General features: G+C 39.3%; 1 protein-coding gene across 4 annotated transcripts in view; it reads right to left on the bottom strand.

Annotated features, from left to right (window-relative positions):
- Positions 1-17717, bottom strand: part of ptpn4a (protein tyrosine phosphatase non-receptor type 4a) — a 343217-nt gene that overhangs the window by 279483 nt on the left and 46017 nt on the right. The window contains exon 2 of one of the 4 annotated variants that reach the window (XM_043694231.1): positions 4135-4218. The exons of the other annotated variants lie outside the window; for them this stretch is intronic. The gene's annotated coding sequence lies outside the window, so the exon portion shown is untranslated. The remainder of the gene's footprint in view (positions 1-4134; positions 4219-17717) is intronic. 4 annotated transcript variants of the gene reach the window in all.

Here is a 17717-nt window from a genome sequence, read left to right on the forward strand (position 1 = left end):
GACTATCCCGAATCAGTCCTTGCCTTTCCAAATACATGTCCATCCTGTCCCTCAGGATTCCCTCCAACAACTTGCCCATCACTGAGGTCAGGCTCACCGGTCTATAGTTCCCTGGCTTGTCTTTACCGCCCTTCTTAAACAGTGGCACCACGTTTGCCAACCTCCAGTCTTCCGGCACCTCACCTGTGACTATCGATGATACAAATATCTCAGCAATAGGCCCAGCAATCACTTCTCAAGGTTCCCACAGAGTTCCTGGGTACACCTGATCAGGTCCTGGGGATTTATCCACTTTTATGCGTTTCAAGACATCCAGCACTTCCTCCTCTGTAATCTGGACATTTTGCAAGATGTCACCATCTATTTCCCTACAGTCTACATCTTCCATATCCTTTTCCACAGTAAATACTAATGCAAAATACTCGTTTAGTATCTCCCCCTTTTTCTGCGGCTCCACACAAAGACCGCCTTGCTGATCTTTGAGGGGCCCTATTCTCTCCCTAGTTACCCTTTTGTCCTTAATATATTTTTAAAAACCCTTTGGATTCTCCTTAATTCTATTTGCCAAAGCTATCTCATGTCCCCGTTTTGCCCTCCTGATTTCCCTCTTAAGTATACTCCTACTTTCTTTATATCCTAAGGATTCACTCGATCTATCTTGTCTATACCTAACATATGCTTCCTTCTTATTCTGAACCAAACCCTCAATTTCTTTAGTTATCCAGCATTCCCTATATCTACCAGCCTTCCCTTTCACCCTGACAGGAATATACTTTCTCTGAATTCCTGTTATCTCATTTCGGAAGGCTCCCCATTTTCCAGCCGTCCCTTTACCTGCGAACATAAATTCTCTCTTCCTGATCAATGAATTAATTTCTGTAGTAACTATTCTTACGTCACTATCACAAACCAATCACACATCTTGAAACAGCAAGTTTAGAACATGAGTAGATTGTGGAACACTGAGCTTGCTCACCATTCAATACAATTAGAGCTGATGTTCTGCCTCAACTCCACTTTCCCATGTCCTTGCTGTAATCCTAGATTCCCTGGGTACAAAATATGTTTACCTTGGCCTTGAAAATATTTTAAAATGGTGCATTCACCACCTGCTGGGATAAAAGATTCTTAATATTCACAAACCTCTGATTTAAGAAAGTTCTCATTTCAGTCTGAGATAAACAATCTGCAATCCTAACACTGCACCAAAACAAAGAAGTGCATATGCTGGACATCTGAAACAAAAACAGAAATTGCTGGAGAACGTCAGCAAGTCAGGCAGCATCTGTGTAGAAAAGACAGAGTTAGCCTTTCAGGTCCAGACAGTCAGGTTAGAACTCAGTAATTTCTGTTTTTGATCCTAAGACTGCACCCCTGTTCTGTATTCTCCAGCCAAGGGAAACAACATCAGTTTCTATTCAGTCAAGCCATTAAAATTCTGATAAATTTCAATGAAATAATTCTTGTACTCTCTAGCCTTTCAAAGGGCATGCCTACCCATAGACTATTCTTTACTGAATATAGTAATTTAAATTAAAATTTAAAATAGAGACATAAGTATTAAGAGACCTGTTTGCATTACTGAAACAGTTTTATTATGCATCAAGACCCTCAAAATCCTCAATATTGCAAATAACTTTTTCCTCAAAAAACATAAGCTTGGATTCAAACCCTGGCTCGCCAAATGATAACCACAGTGAATGCGGTGGAAGAGCGATGCTAATAAACTTAAATGAAAGATTCAGGAGAAAGACCAGCACAAGGGTTATTTGTACAGCTGCACTTGTGTTTCTTGATATTAAATTCACATCAATTCAATAGAATAAAACACAGTTGTTAGATTTGGATTTAAAAGATGCTTGATGTCAATTTACTTGAATGCAAATTCCAACTTGAGTTAGTCATCTGAAGGGAGCTTCCCTTAACAGTGTATTTTAAATTCCCTGCTGCAACAAGACATGGGAGTTTTCTCTCCAGACACTATCTAGTAACCCAAATTTCATAATAAATACACTGAAGCGCAGACAGCTTTGAGGCAGATGTTATTTCATGCAACATAGCATGAACTAGCCTCAATTATACTCAGCTGTCTTCTTTATCTTTAGGAGGGAAAGGATGGGTACTTGCTAAACAACTCAATTTAAGTGGTTACACAAGCATAATTCCAATTTTGATTTTCCTAACCATCCAAGAAATTTTATAATTAATGCAATCTGAATCCAGTCAACATATTTTGGTGTATACTCCTCCAAATAGAAACACAACAAAACACTCCCATTAATTTTCCATCAACCATGTCAATCTTAGGCAGTGTTCACATCACCATCTAAAATGATTTTTATAACTGCAGAATAAAATACATTAAGTACATTTTTGGACAATAAAATAACTCAAATGAACTACTTCCACCTTTGAGTGTTCACAAAATACAAGTGGTCAATCAAGGAAATGGTTACCTACATTGAAATGAAGTACTTCCTGATTGCATGATTCTCCTTTCAACCACGTTATGAGATAATCATGTGATCATGAACTACTTCTTTAAAAAAATAGGTACTTTTTAGACAGTGAACTAATTACTAAAACAATCCCATCGTAGCATATGATTGAATTGGTGCCCTTAGTGAGCATTTACATTAGACCTAATTTTAAATCATAAGCAGATTTGTTACTTTACGCAACAACACATTCAACTTGGATTGTGAGCAAATATCAGATTAAAAAATGCTTCCTTGACACCACTCGGTGTGCAAACACAATAGTTCTTAAAGGACATGACAGAAACAACCGAAAGACAATGAAAAACATTCAAGTTGGAAGCAGGGTTGATTAAACATTACTTCTTTTGCTGAAGTAACTGTAGATAAGGAATGGAAATACCAATATAAAGTGTGAACATAGAGGATCCCTACCTCCATATGCCCCATTATGCTGTACACTACAAGTTAAAGTAAACCTGGACCTCATCACATGATCCAGTTTGGATTTTGCTTCAAGAAATAAAAACGTCTTAGTAGCCCAATATATTTGGAGTTTAAAATAGCAATAAAGATATACATCACAGAATAGACCCTTCAGTCCCACTTGTCCATGCCAACCAGATATCCTAAGTTAATCTAGTCCCATTTGCCAGCATTTGGCCCATGTTTCTCTAAACCCTTCCTATTCATATACCCATTCAGGTGCCTTTTAAATGTTGTAATTGTACCAGCCTCCACCATTTCCTCTGACTGCTCATTCCATACACGCACCATCCTCTGCATGAAAACATAACCCCTCAGGTCCCTTTTAAATCTTTCTCCTCTCTTCTCAAATCTATGCCCTCAAGTTTTGGACATACCCACCCCAGTGGTTTGACCTTGGCTTTCCACCCTATCCATGTCCCTCATGATTTTATAAGCCTCTCACGAACCGCAACAGATCCTATTCATTTTCATTTTCCCTTCACACTGTCGACACATTCCAGGTGATTCTATATTCATGCAATATGAAGAGAAACATCAAATCAAAAGGTCAATGTCATTTCTCAGCACATGCAAATGTTGCATGTTCACGATATAACTGATATTGGTCTACAAAACAGCAACATTTATTGCCCATAATGTTTTTCACCAATTTAATAAAATCACATTAAATTTTTATAAACTATTAATGGCTAGGATTCCTCCTAAATCTAAGTTTCTTGTAAAAAGGAATTTTGAAATACTTGTAATTGAGAGTCAATTATTCACTCAGCAATATTTGTTGTTTCTTCATAAATAAATACTTCAGTATTGTAATATTCAATTTATTGAGTACTTCAAAATCTAACCAATGTGCCACGCTTTCTTTTTAAAGCGCATCCTAAATCAGTGTCACAAGTTCATCGAAGATGATGTGAGGGAAGACAAAGACAGGCTAAAACAAATTTGCGCTAGTCATAGTCAGATTGCTAATGGATTAAATTTTGCTTTTAAACAGGGGGAGGGAGATAGCAATATAAAAAACACTCAGGGAGGCTTGTGATGTTCATGTCCTTCCCTCTGAACCAGAAGTCTGGGTCAGGCAAATATGATCAAAATTTAGATGGAGGTAAGTTGGGTTAGTACCTCAAGTTTTTTTTAATAAACTATGTTCATGCAAAATTTCACATACCTATGTCAAAATTCTTCAAGAATGTTCTTGGAACTTTAATTTTTGAGCTTCTTTTGTTTGTAGTTTCCCATATAGAGCATGGTTCTAAATGTTGACAAATGTTGAAATAAATGAGGATACAGATCGATTTGTTATTTCTAATCTGACACATAGAGAAGATAGATAGAACAGTACAGCACAGAACAAGCCCTTCAGCCCACAATGTTGTGCCGACCATTGATCTTCATGTAAGGTAAACCTAATGAACGAACCCTCAAATTTCTGTGACCATATGCATGTCCAGCAGTCTCTTAAATATCCCCAATGACCTCTGTGATGTAAAACACAGACCTTGGGGTTCAGATACATAATTCTTTGAAATTTGCATCACAGGTAGACGGGATGGTTAAGGCGGCATTTAGCACACATGTCTTCATTGCTCAGACCTTTGAGTACAACAGTTGGGATGTCATGTTGATGTTGTACAGGACATTGGTCCTCTTTTGTAGTATGGTGTGCAGTTCTGGTTGCACAGTAATGGGAAGGAAATTATTAAACTGCTGCTGGCAATGCACTGTATGCTCTCACAATTCTCTGTGTAAAGAATTCACCTCTGACATCCACCGCTTCCCTGTAACCCTGCATTACCCATGGCTAATCCTTCTTGCCTACACATCCCTGAACACTATGGGCAAATTAGCATGGCCAATCCACCTAACTTGCACAGCTGTGGACAGAGAGGAAACCACAGCACCTGGAGAAAATCCACGCAGACTTGGGGAGAACGTGCAAGCTCCATACAGACAGACTATAGCCAAAGGGTAGAACTGAACCCAGAACCCAGGTCCCTTGCAATGGGAGGCAGCAGTGCTAACCACTGAGCTACCATGCAACCCCCCCCCCCCCCCAGCTGGAGACATCTTGAACTAAAGATGGTCTCAAGCATAACAAGCTTTCGTTTTCAAACAATTGTGAAAATTGGCAGCAAAACTGTACTAGCAGAAAAATATCACCATACCCACGTATCAACATACCTGCAGGTCTACAACAATTTTTGTTGATTGTTGAATTGAGATAGATTATATCAAAATATTTAAATTTTCAATTGATTTGTTTTATAAATACCTGCACACAGGAATGGCAAAATGCTAAGAAGTTGAAGATGTGGGCGACATGGTGGCACAGTGCTTAGCACTGCTGCCTCACAGCGTCAGAGACCCAGATTCAATTCCCACCTCAGACGACTCTCTGCACATTTTCCCCGTGTCTGCGTGGGTTTCCTCCCACAATCCAAAAATGTGCAGGTTAGGTGAATTGGCCACGCTAAATTGCCCATAGTGTTAGTTGAAGGGGTAAACGTAGGGGGATGGGTCTGGGTGGGTTGCACTTCGGAAGGTCGGTGTGGATTTGTTGGGCCAAGGGCCTGTTTCCACACTGAGCAATCTAATCTAATCTGAAGTTCACCTGGTTTGCCTTCAATCATCTAGATATTTAGGCAGTATATTAGAATTACAATTAATCTCAGCAATCAATTCAAAATGTGAATTACTTGTATTGTTTTGTTTCTGTAAAATTTAAACGTGAAAATAGAGTTCACAATTCATATTTGAAAATACAGTTGTTGGTTTTAGGACTCTCTCTTTTCAATTTTAAGTTCAAATGTTAAAAATAGGTAGAATATAAACCCGAGAAACTGATCAGAAATGCTGAGGGCCAAAAGCAATTCAAAAAGTAGGGCCCTGGGTAGTGATGTAAAACACAGAGACCTTGGGGTTCAGGTATATAATTCTTTGAAATTTGCAACACAGGTAGAAAGGATGGTTAAGGCGGCATTTAGCACACATGTCTTCATTGCTCAGACCTTTGAGAACAACAGTTGGGATGTCATGTTGATGTTGTACAGGACATTGGTGATGCCTCTTCTGTAGTACGGTGTGCAGTTCTGGTTGCACAGTAATGGGAAGGATATTATTAAGCTGAAGAGTTTAGAAAAGATTCAGCAGGATGTTGCCACAAGTGGAGAGTTTGAGTCATAAAAATAGACTGGATACTGGGAGGCTTTTCAACGTAGGAGGTTAAGATGTGACCTCAGAGGCATATAAAATCATGTGGGTCACATAAGGTCATTAGCAATGGTCTTTTCTTTAAGGTGAGGGAAATCAAAACTACGTGGCATATTTTTACGGTGAAGGAAAAAAATTCAGTTCGGATACAAGGGCTTTTTTTTTAAATACAGTGGTTAGTGTACGGAAAGAACTGCCAGAGGAAATAGTAGAGGCAGGTACAATACAATATTTAAAAGACATTTGGAGAAGTACATGAATTGGAAAGGTTTGGAGGGATATGGGCCAAACACAGGTAGGGACTAGTGAACATGGAAACTGGACCATGGGATATGGTTGGCGTGGACTAGTTGGACAAAAGGGTCTGTTTCTATGCTGTGTGATTCTATAAAATGTCATTACACCCCACCCTCCCAAGGTCTACATTCCTGTTTAATAAGGTCAGACTTAGAAAATAGAGGACCTCCACCACCACCAGACCTCCCTGAAGAGCCAGTGTGTCCATCATTATTTGAGAAAAGTGAAAGCAGCTTTGCAAATGTGGGGGGTTAATTCATGGGTCCATCCAGAGAATTTGGATAAGGCAATTGTATCCAGTAGAAATAAATTATTCATGTGCGTTACTGAAACAACTATTTCAGATAAAATTGTAATTCTGTTGAAACCGGGTCAAAACATGCCCTTTCGTCACAAAGTCAGAGTACGCATATTGAACTGAACTGAGTGTTTATTCAGGAAGTAGAAAGTTGAAATTCTCTTTGATGTAGACTACGTCTTAAATGGATTGTTAAGTGGGCCTGCACTTTAAGTAGAGAAATATAAACTTTATTGTTCAGCACATAGATTATGGTACAAGCCCAAGATCAGGACAGACTTAGAGAAAAGCAGCTGAAAGATTAGCCTAGCTTGTGGCTTGAGGAAAACAGCTACAGTGATCCATGCAAAACCCAGAGGCAGAAAACAGGCACAAAATTAGCTTTAAAATCTGGCTAGCAACCAGAACGTGGAGCTGACGTGTCAAGAGATGTGAGGTATTTAAAGCAAAGCCGAAAAAAAACAGCAGCTCCACATAAAATCTTCTTATAGGAGTTGTGATGGGTAGTTTGAGCTAAACCTTTTGCTCCAGTTTTGAAATCAAATATACCACACAATGCAATGTGTTTGGTATTTATGAAATATTGCATCTTGAAAAAGGGAAGGAGAATAGGGGGAGCTAAACTCAGAAGCAGACTTGATGCAGACTCAATGCAAAAAGGTCTTTGAAACCTCTTTTGTCAAAAAAAACGACCCCAGCAGACTATATCACACTAGAAATGGAAACCTTATTCACACCAGATTAGAGTTGACCTTGTAATTATGCTAACATTTTCTGAGCCAAGGTAACATGAAATTCCACCTAGCAGGTACCACTGTGGTACATAGTTGGACAGAATTGAAGCCAGGTATGGGTTTTATGGAAAACCTTTTAACTCTGATCGAAACAATGAACCCTTAAGTTTAAACTGAAGCCACTTATTAGTTTACAATGCAGAACAGGACAAGTCTACCACAAGCGTGCCAAACCTAAAACATAAACACAAAAAAAAACCTTAATTTGAGTCACTACATTAGAATGCACTGGCAGGATAATTCGAAGGAACTATTTTCCACATGTGGCATCTTTAAACCAAATTTGAATTCTGGGAGAAAATACTTCCACCAAATTAAGTGATATCTGGAGCCAAACAATTTTAAAACCACTCCAGATAATGATCAAAAATTTTAAATGTGTTACAATCTCATTCCTACAGGGTGGTGACAGCAAACTTAAATTGCAGTAGCAAGTGAACATGAGGAACATAACACTTGATTAGTAACAGTTAAATAAACTGATTCATTTACAATCTTGCACAAAGGTCACTATAAACCTGACAGGCTAGTACAAACATGATTATCAAGTCTAATTTTTTGATTGACATAAGGCAGTCCCAAGGATTTAAACTGCCTATTTAAAATGTTTCATAATTTATACATGTTAAAAATCAAATGGCCAATATCATTTAGTCTATGTATAACACACCAGTGCCATTTTGTGATCAGTTTCAAATGGAATGGTTTGTAAAAGCATAATCACGAGACAAAGTATTTTTGATCCTAAGAATCTATAGAGTAAGAAACTGAAGACAGGTTACCAATGGTTATTTTCTGGACATCCTGATTTAGTTTGCATTTACACTGATAAAGGCAGATTCATAACTTTCAGTTTCCCTTGTTCAAGGTGCCCCAGCTCACTGTCCAACACACCCAGAAACAATCCTCCCTCTCTGCAGAAAGTGAAAATAATCTTGTGTCCGTGAATTGTAATTTCTGAATTTAGAGTTCAGTTAAAAAAACAAAAATTACAATAACTATTCTTGACCTAAATAACAGAACTCTTTCACTTGTGAAACTGTGGAGCAGCCCTTCAAATCAAATCCTGAACATATAACACACTGTGTTGGTCATCCGTATGCACAATGCAGAGTAATCCTATTCGAAATACAGCAATACTGTACAGTGAACCAGTAAGTTTGTTAAATTTCAAGGCAACTGATCAAGAAACATTTAATATTTGAGACTTTTACCAGAAGTGAACATATTAGGAGAAACATGAAAAATATGGCTTTTGAAAGAGTAGACACATTTAAAACAAAACTAAATCATAAAAATTATCCTGGAGGAGGAAAACTTAGGGGAGCTGGGATACAGTCTTGACTAGATCAAGATTGATGAAGTTGATGTGCTTGAAATTTTGGAAAACATTAAGGTTGATAAGTCCCTAGGGCCAGACCAGATTTATCCTAGGCTGCTCCGGGAAGCAAGAAATGAGGTTGCTAAGCCGCTGGCGAGGATATTTGCCTCCTCACTCTCCACAGGAGTCGTACCGGAGGATTGAAAGGAGGCAAATGTTGTTCCTCTTTTCAAGAAGGGTAATAGGGAAATCCCTGGCAACTACAGACCAGTCAGTCTTACGTCTGTGGTCAGCAAAGTTTTGGAAAGAATTCTGAGGGATAGGATTTATGACTATTTGGAAAAGCATAGCGTAATTAAAGGTAGTCAATATGGCTTTGAGAGGGGCAGGTCATGCCTCACAAACTTATCAAGTTCTTTGAGGTGGTGTCAAGATAGGTCGACAACGGTCAAGTAGTGCATGTGGTTTATATGAACTTCAGCAAGGCATTTGATAGGATTCCCCATGGTAGGCTCATTCATAAAATCAGGAAGTACAGGATACAGGGAGATTTGGCTTTCTGGATTCAGAATTGGCTGACTGACAGAAGACAGAGTGGTTGCAGATGGAAAGTATTCTGCCTGGAGAACAGTATTGAGTGGGGTCCCGCAGGGCTCTGTTATTGGGCCTCTGCTCCTTGCTGTTTTTATAAATGACTTGGATGAGGAGGTTGAGGGGTGGGTTCGTAAATTTGCAGATGGCCCAAAGGTTGGAGGTGTTGTCGATAGTATAGAGGGATACTGCAGGCTGCAGCGCAACACAGACAGGATGCAGAGCTGGGCTGAGAAATGGCAGATGGAGTTCAATCTGGATATATGAGAAGTGATGCACTTTGGAAGGTCGAACTCGAATGTTGAATATAGGATTAAAGACAGGATTCTTAGCAGTGTGAAGGAACAGAGGGATCTGGCTGTGCAAGTACATAGATCCCTCAAAAGGTGCCACCCAAGTGGATAGGGTTGTTAAGAAAGCATATGGTGTTTTGGCCTTCATTAACAGGGGGATCGAGTTTAAGAGCCGCGAGGTTTTGCTGCAGCTCTACAAGTCCATGGTGAGACCACACTTGGAATATTGTGTCCAGTTCTGGTCGCCCTACTATAGGAAAGAGAGGGGCTTTGGAGAGGGTGCAAAGAAAGCTTACCAGGATGCTGCCTGGACTGGAGGGCTTGCCTTAATAAACTCAGACTTTTCTCTGTGGAGAGAAGGAGGAAGAGAGGAGACCTGATCGAGGTGTACAAAATAATGAGAGGAATAGATAGAGTCAATAGCCAGAGACTTTTCCCAACGGCGGGATTGACTGGTACGAAGAGTCATAGTTGAAGATATTAGGAGGAATGTATAAAGGAGACATCAGAGGTAGGTTCTTTACACAGAGAGTTGTGAATGCATGGAATGCGTAGCTAGCTGTGCGGGTGGAAGCAGAGTCATTGGGGACGTTTAAGCGACTGCTGGACATGCACATGTGGTGCGTAGTTTAAATTACAATATTTTACATTAGGATTAAATCTTAGCACAACATCGTGGGCCAAAGGGCCTATTCTATGCTGTACTTTTCTATGTTCTATGTTCTAATAGTAGGATTCAGAACCTACACACCCTATCTAATAAGTATTTGCCCTGTGGAGTGTGTTTTTAAACACCAGCTGTTATCCAGGCAAATACTGCTAACCATTATTTGACCAGTTTTCTTTTGCTCAGACCAAGAATTTCCTAACTCTATTTAAAGTTAGTGACTCATCACATTTATTGCTAGTCCTATTTAATGTGCAATCAGTGAAAACGCAGAATCTATTTATCTTGATAACCTTGCTACATCCACTTCTCTTATCTTGTTGAGAGTACAAACAGCAGATTTTGCACCTGTTTCGAGACCTCAGCTTTCATTACACTTCAATTCACCGTATAGAGAAATCCAAGACCAATTAATTTGCTTTCATTTTCTATCATTGCAAATTTAATACTTTCTGGATCTTTCATGTTAATGAGGTCAGACTATAAATCAAGATTAGAATGGTGCTGGAAAAGCGCAGCGGGTCAGCCGCATCTGAGGAGCAGGATTTTCACCCAGACTATAAATCAACTGATCAAAACTTTTATAACATGCAATGAGTCTACTAAAGCCAAACATGCCTCCAAACTGCAGATCCAACTTAAAACCCAATAACAAGTACGTACAAAAAGGTACTGATTGGGAGGATTGCTGTATCCAGTTGAAAATGACGACAAAACTGGCATGATAAACATACATAATGAAGAAAAAGGCTGTGACTAAATTAGGATATTTATCAATGAACTATGCACAGTTGAACAGCTATTGCTGCAATTTTGGATTCAATGAACTTGAATCAAAAGTATATATTGACTTTGAAAAACATTTGAGTTGTGACCGTGTACAGGAAATCTTGAACAACTAAGATGTTTTGTCATAAAAAGTTTGGTCATGTCATCACCTGCAAGACTTAATGAGTACATTAATCTAAAACTTGATTGCCTGCAATCAGAGGAACAAATAGAAGTCTAGAAATCAGAATGTTAAAACAAATAAACAGACTAGTATCAGAAGAAACCTACAAAATGCCCATTTTTTTCTTTAAAAACTCACGTTTTCCGAAGCGCTTCACAGTTGCTTCATTAGAAATTCAGAAGTCACACAATTCCACTGGTAAATTTCACAATACTCAGCTGAATTCAGAATGCTTCATTCTGCACTGGGCTTACGTGTGGCCCTCATAAATGCTAGACGATGGTCATATCCAACAATTATGTGTCAAACCATCTTCTCTCAACAATCACATTACTATTATCTAGGTCCCACCATCAATATCCCCATGTTACTATCCCTTTCTGGGCAGGGGCTGGGAATGAACTCAAAGCAGGAATTACCAAATTTACTAAATGACCCTCAACAAAAATTGATCAGGATTACAGTTTTTGCAATTTTTACTCAATCATGAATCACAATCAGCAAAAATTAAACGTTAACAGGTAAATGTAGTTTCAAATAGGAAAAAGTAGATTTTATCTTAGGTAATCAATGCAAGAAAGCTATATCTTGCATAACCAGAAACATTCTTCTTCACCTTGCCCAGCACAACACAGCTAGACAGTTAAACATTTTGTGCTCTTTATTCATAAAGGGTGCGCCAGAAGTTGTCTGACAATAGCATTTACTTCAGAGTTTCATGATACAGTTATCAGTGAAGTACACTTTCACAAATCTTCTCACCTTCTGATTTCCAGCACTTCTTTTCAACCATTCACCCAGCTTTTTACTACCTTTGTGTTACTCTCAACTTTCCAGGTTTCAGACCTTTTTAACCAGCTCTCACATTGGCAGAAAAGGGGCCAAAAACTGGGGGAGACAAACAGAAAAACTGATTTCTTCTCAAAAGTGATATGCTTCTTCAGGGTGTGTTCTTCTTCTTTCTATCGGTCTTCTTTTTGTGTCTGCATCTGGGCCTTCAATTTCTAGCTTCTCAGCTTGCATGGCAATTTCTCGTTGGTACTGCTTCCAGGTCAAGAGGTCACCCAGGTCATGTGATTTTTTTTCTTATTCAAGGTGCAATTGATCCCTTTGCATTTGATGCAAACTCATGTCCTTTTCAAATGTTCTTAAAATCCATTATGGATACAAGATATTTTAAATAAATTATAAATTTACTGAACCCCTTCATGGTCAAAAGTCATCACATCTGAAAATTGTTATGTTCTTGTAAACACAAAGTACGAACTACGAGCACAACTAGGCAATTTATCCCCTTGGGCCTACTCTATCATTAAATATGATCATGGCTGATCTCAACTCCTTTTTCCTGCCTGTTCTCCATAAACCTTCAGTCCAATACTCATTAAAAATCTGTTTCTTGGGTACTGAGTTCCAAAGATTCATAACCTTTTGAAAAAGTAGTAACTTCTTCCCATCTCCGTTTTAAATCTGCTACCACTTATACCAAAATTATGAATTCCGTCAAGATTGCACAAATGAGGAAACACCCTCTCTACATCTATTTTGTCAATTCCCCAAAACATCATATGACTCAATTAGATCTCCCCTCATTCTTCTGAATACCAGTGACTATAGCCCTAAACTGCTCAATCTCTCTTCACAAAGCAAACCCTTCATCTCTGGAATCAATGTAATGAACCTTTTCTGAACTGCCTCCAATCAGCTACATCCCATCTCATACTATATGCAATATTCCAGATATACTGCCATTATTAGAACAAAGTAGAGGTTTAGCATATCATGTAGACTTTCTTACGCCACAAAGATCAGCAAGGTGGCATTTGTGTGGAGCCACAAAAAAATGGGGGAGATACTAAATGAGTATTTTGCATCAGTATTTACTGTGGAAAAGGATACGGAAGATATAGACTAGAGAAATAGATGGTGACATCTTGCAAAATGTCCAGATTACAGAGGAGGAAGATATAGATGTCTTGAAATGAGCAAAGATGGATAAATCCCCAGGATCTGATCAGGTGTACCCGAGAACTCTGTGGGAAGCTAGAGAAGTGATTGTTGGGCCTCTTGCTGAGATATTTGTATCATCGATAGTCACAGGTGAGATGCCGGAAGACTGGAGGTTGGCAAACATGGTGCCACTCTTTAAGAAGGGTGGTAAAGACAAGTTAGGGAACTATAGACCGGTGAGCCTGACCTCGGTGGTGGGCAAGTTGTTGGAGGGAATCCTGAGGGACAGGATGTACATGTATTTGGAAAGGCAAGGGCTAATTCGAGATAGTCAACATGGCTTTGTGTGTAGGAAATCATGTCTCACAAACTTGATTGAGGTTTTTGAAGAAGTGACAAAGAGGATTGATGAGGGCAGAGAGGTAGATGTGATCTGTATGGACTTCAGTAAGGCAGTTGACAAGGTTCCCCATGGGAGACTGGTTAGCAAGGTTAAATGTCATGAAATACAGGGAGAACTAGCCATTTGGATACAGAACTGGCTCAAAGGTAGAAGACAGAGTGGTGGAGAGTTGTTTTTCAGACTGGAGGCAAGTTACCAGTGGAGTGCCACAACGATCAGTGCTGGGCCCTCTACTTTTTGTCATTTATGATTTGGATGTGAGCATAAGAGGCACAGTTAGTAAGTTTGCAGATGACACCAAAATTGGAGGTGCAGTGGACAGCGAAGAGGGTTACCTCAGATTATAACAGGATCTTGACCAGATGGGCCAATGGGCTGAGAAGTGGCAGATGGAGTTTAATTCAGATAAATGCAAGGTCCTGCATTTTGGGAAAGCAAATCTTAACAGGACTTATACACTTAATGGTAAGGTCCTAGGGAGTTTTGCTGAACAAAGAGATCTTGGAGTGCAGGTTCACAGCTCCTTGAAAGTGGAGTCACAGGTCGATAGGATAGTGAAGGCAGCATTTGGTATGTTTTCCTTTATTGGTCAGAGTATTGAGTACAGGAGTTGGGAGGTCATGTTGCGGCTGTACAGGACATTGGTTAGGCCACTGTTGGAATATTGCATGCAGTTCTGTTCTCCTTCCTGTTGGAAAGATGTTGTGAAACTTGAAAGGGTTCAGAAAAGATTTACAAGAATATTGGCAGGGTTGGAGGATTTGATCTGTCGGGAGAGGTTGAACAGGCTGGGGCTGTTTTCCCTGGAGTGTCAGAGGCTGAGGGGTGACCTTACAGAGGTTTACAAAATTATGAGGGGCACGGTTAGGGTAAATAAACAAAGTCTTTTCCCTGAGGTCAGGGAATCCAGAACTAGAGGGCATAGGTTTAGGGTGAGAGGGAAAGATAAAAGAAACCGAAGGGGCAACTTTTTCACGCAGATGATGGTACATGTATGGAATGAGCTGCCAGAGGATATGGTGGAGGCTGGTACAATTATAACATTTAAGAGGCATTTGGATGGGTATATGAATAGGAAGGGTTTGGAGGGATATGGGCCGGGTGCTGGCAGGCGGGACTAGATTGGGTTGGGGTATCTGGTCGGCATGGACTGGTTGGACCGAAGGGTCTGTTTCCATGCTGTACATCTCTATGACTCTAAAAACTCTATTACAAAATAGTTTCCATTAAATTGGATGAATGCCATTGCAGCACTCAAGCAGCTCATTACCATCCAGATAATGAATCAACTGGATCAACACCCCACCCAGTACACTAAACATCATCATCGCTACCAATAGCATACAGTGCCAGTGTGTTTGAACAAAAGATATACTGCATCAAGTCAAAGATTCTTCAACAGCATCCCTGCTTTCTCAATCACACAGGTGGAGGATGTCACACACCATTTCAACTTGGAAATGTAACAGCGTTCCTATGCCATCACTAGATCAGAAGCTTATTAACATTATGGGAGCACTTTGCAGAAATTACACGGGGGCACGTTACAACTTTCTCAAGGTATAAATTTCATCACTATTTATGAAATTTTCCCTGCCTGACACAAACTCACTTTGGTCTCTGAACAGCTCATATTTGCCCAAGATTTCAAGTACTCCATTTCTGATTATAGATGTCCGTAATATCCCACATCAACAAAATTGTAGTCTTTAAGTTTCTCACATCTTGCAAACTACTGAATGGTATCCCACCCTCATAAGAGCTTTCTTCTATGCAAATAGGCATCAAAAAGCACATATGTAGTGTAGGGGAGTACCTCTCATTTTTCTGTCCCATGGTAAATGTACCATACTGAAATGAGTGTAGAAACCTTTCAGGGTAGAACAAAATCACAATTGGAACAAAGTTAAAAATCACAACACCGGGTTATAGTCCAACAGGTTTAATTGGAAGCAGCAGCTTTTGGAGCGCTGCTCCTTCATCAGGTCGCACAACCACCTGATGAAGGAGCAGTGCTCTGAAAGCTAATGCTTTCAATTAAACCTATCGGACTATAACCTGGTGTTGTGATTTTTAACTTTGTACACCCCAGTCCAACACTGGCATCTCCAAATCATGACTACAATTGGAACAGACATGCCAGAGGTGTCAGCCCCAGCACTTTAAAGATTACAAATAAATACCACAGCGACTTAACTGTTTAAATCACATCAAATGATCTTATTCAGAGTACGCATGTCATCTCAATTACATCACAATAGCAGAGTCTGTTCACAGAAGAAAATTATTTTTATGCTAAATTGATTAACTAATTGTATATCAGAAATCTGCTTCAAAGTTTAATCAGGTATTTGGAGAACTCATTAGTTTTTGCTATTGGTGACACTGCTAGGTGGAAGAGATCACAAAATTAATAAATTTCTTACTTCAAGAAAAATATTTATCCCATGTGTACAATTAACTAATAGTGAATGGTCTTCAGGTTATAAAAGTACATGATGTTCAAGTTGTAGCAGTAACACTGTATGCAATACAGATGTTAACTATAACAGTAAATAATTAAGTTTAAAACTCTAGCTTGAAAGATTAGTTTTCACAAGTATTTCTTTTTATTATATTAATTCACAGGACGTGGGCTTCACTGGCTCGATCAACATTTATTACCAATCCCAAATTGCCCAGAGGGCAATTCAGAGTCAATCGCGTAGGCCAGACCAAGTGAGAATGACAGTTTTCTTCTCAAAGACTTTAGTGAGCGAAATGGGTTTTTCCAACAATCAACAACACTTTCATCATCATGTCTGGACTCCTAATTCCAGATTTTTACTGAATTCAAATTTCAACACGTGCCATAGCAAGATTTCATCCCAGGTTCCCAAGATGTTGCCTGGATCTCTGGATTAATAATCCAGTGATTAATAGTCTAGTGATAATACCACTACTTCATTGCCTCCCAAAATTTTCCTGTACTTTTTACTGAAAATTGCATTTTAGCACCAAAACATAAATATCTCAACAAGTTTATGTGCTCCATTTAGATACAATTTATCAATGGATTCTCTGTTTTATGGTCACATTTTCACTGGTTTCCATTTTCTGTTGTTTCTTCATAAACTCAAAATTAGACTCAGATTCATACAATTTGCAAGAGGACCTTTGGCCTATCAAATCTGTGCTGCCAAAACTATGCTAAATCTACACTCATCCCACTTTCCAGCACAAGGCCATAGCCTTGAACATTATGACATTTTAAGTGCTCATCCAGAAACTTTTGAAAGTTACCCATCATGTCAGTGAAATGCCCAGGCAGTGCATTTCAGACCCTGGCCACTCCCTGGGTGAAAACATCTTTCCTCAAATCCCCTCTAAACCTCTTGCCTTCCACCTCGTTATTGACTCTTAACTAAGAGAAACAACTATTTTCTATTCAAGGTTCATGCCCTTTGTACTCTTACCTCTATCAGGTCGCCCCTCAACCTTTGGCTTACTTTCTCTGCTCCAAAGAAAGTAAACCAAGCTTATCTAGCTGTCTACTTAGCTAAAATGCTCCAGCACAGGTAATATCCTGATGAATCTCCTCTGCATTCTATCCAGTGCTATCCTTCCTATATGAGATGACCAGAACTGCACACATTAGGCTGTGGCCAAATAAAAATTTTACACAGCTCCAACATAACCTCCCCACACATAATCTATGACTGATAATAAGCAAGTGTCCCATATACTTCAACTAATCTATTAACTTACCCTGTCACCTTCAGGGATTTGTGGACAAGTGCCCAAGATTCCTGTAAACGTCCTGGTGTCCTATCATTCATCGAGATCTCCCTTGCATCATCTTCCAAAGTGCAATACCTCAGACTTTATAGGGTTAAATTCCATCTGTCACTTTTCTGCCTATCTGACCAGTCTATTTATAACCTCCTGTAACTGAAGATCATCTTCACTGAAAACCACCTGGTTAATCATCATATC

Source organism: Chiloscyllium plagiosum, chromosome 7, assembly GCF_004010195.1.
Source record: "Chiloscyllium plagiosum isolate BGI_BamShark_2017 chromosome 7, ASM401019v2, whole genome shotgun sequence".
Lineage (NCBI taxonomy): Eukaryota > Metazoa > Chordata > Chondrichthyes > Orectolobiformes > Hemiscylliidae > Chiloscyllium > Chiloscyllium plagiosum.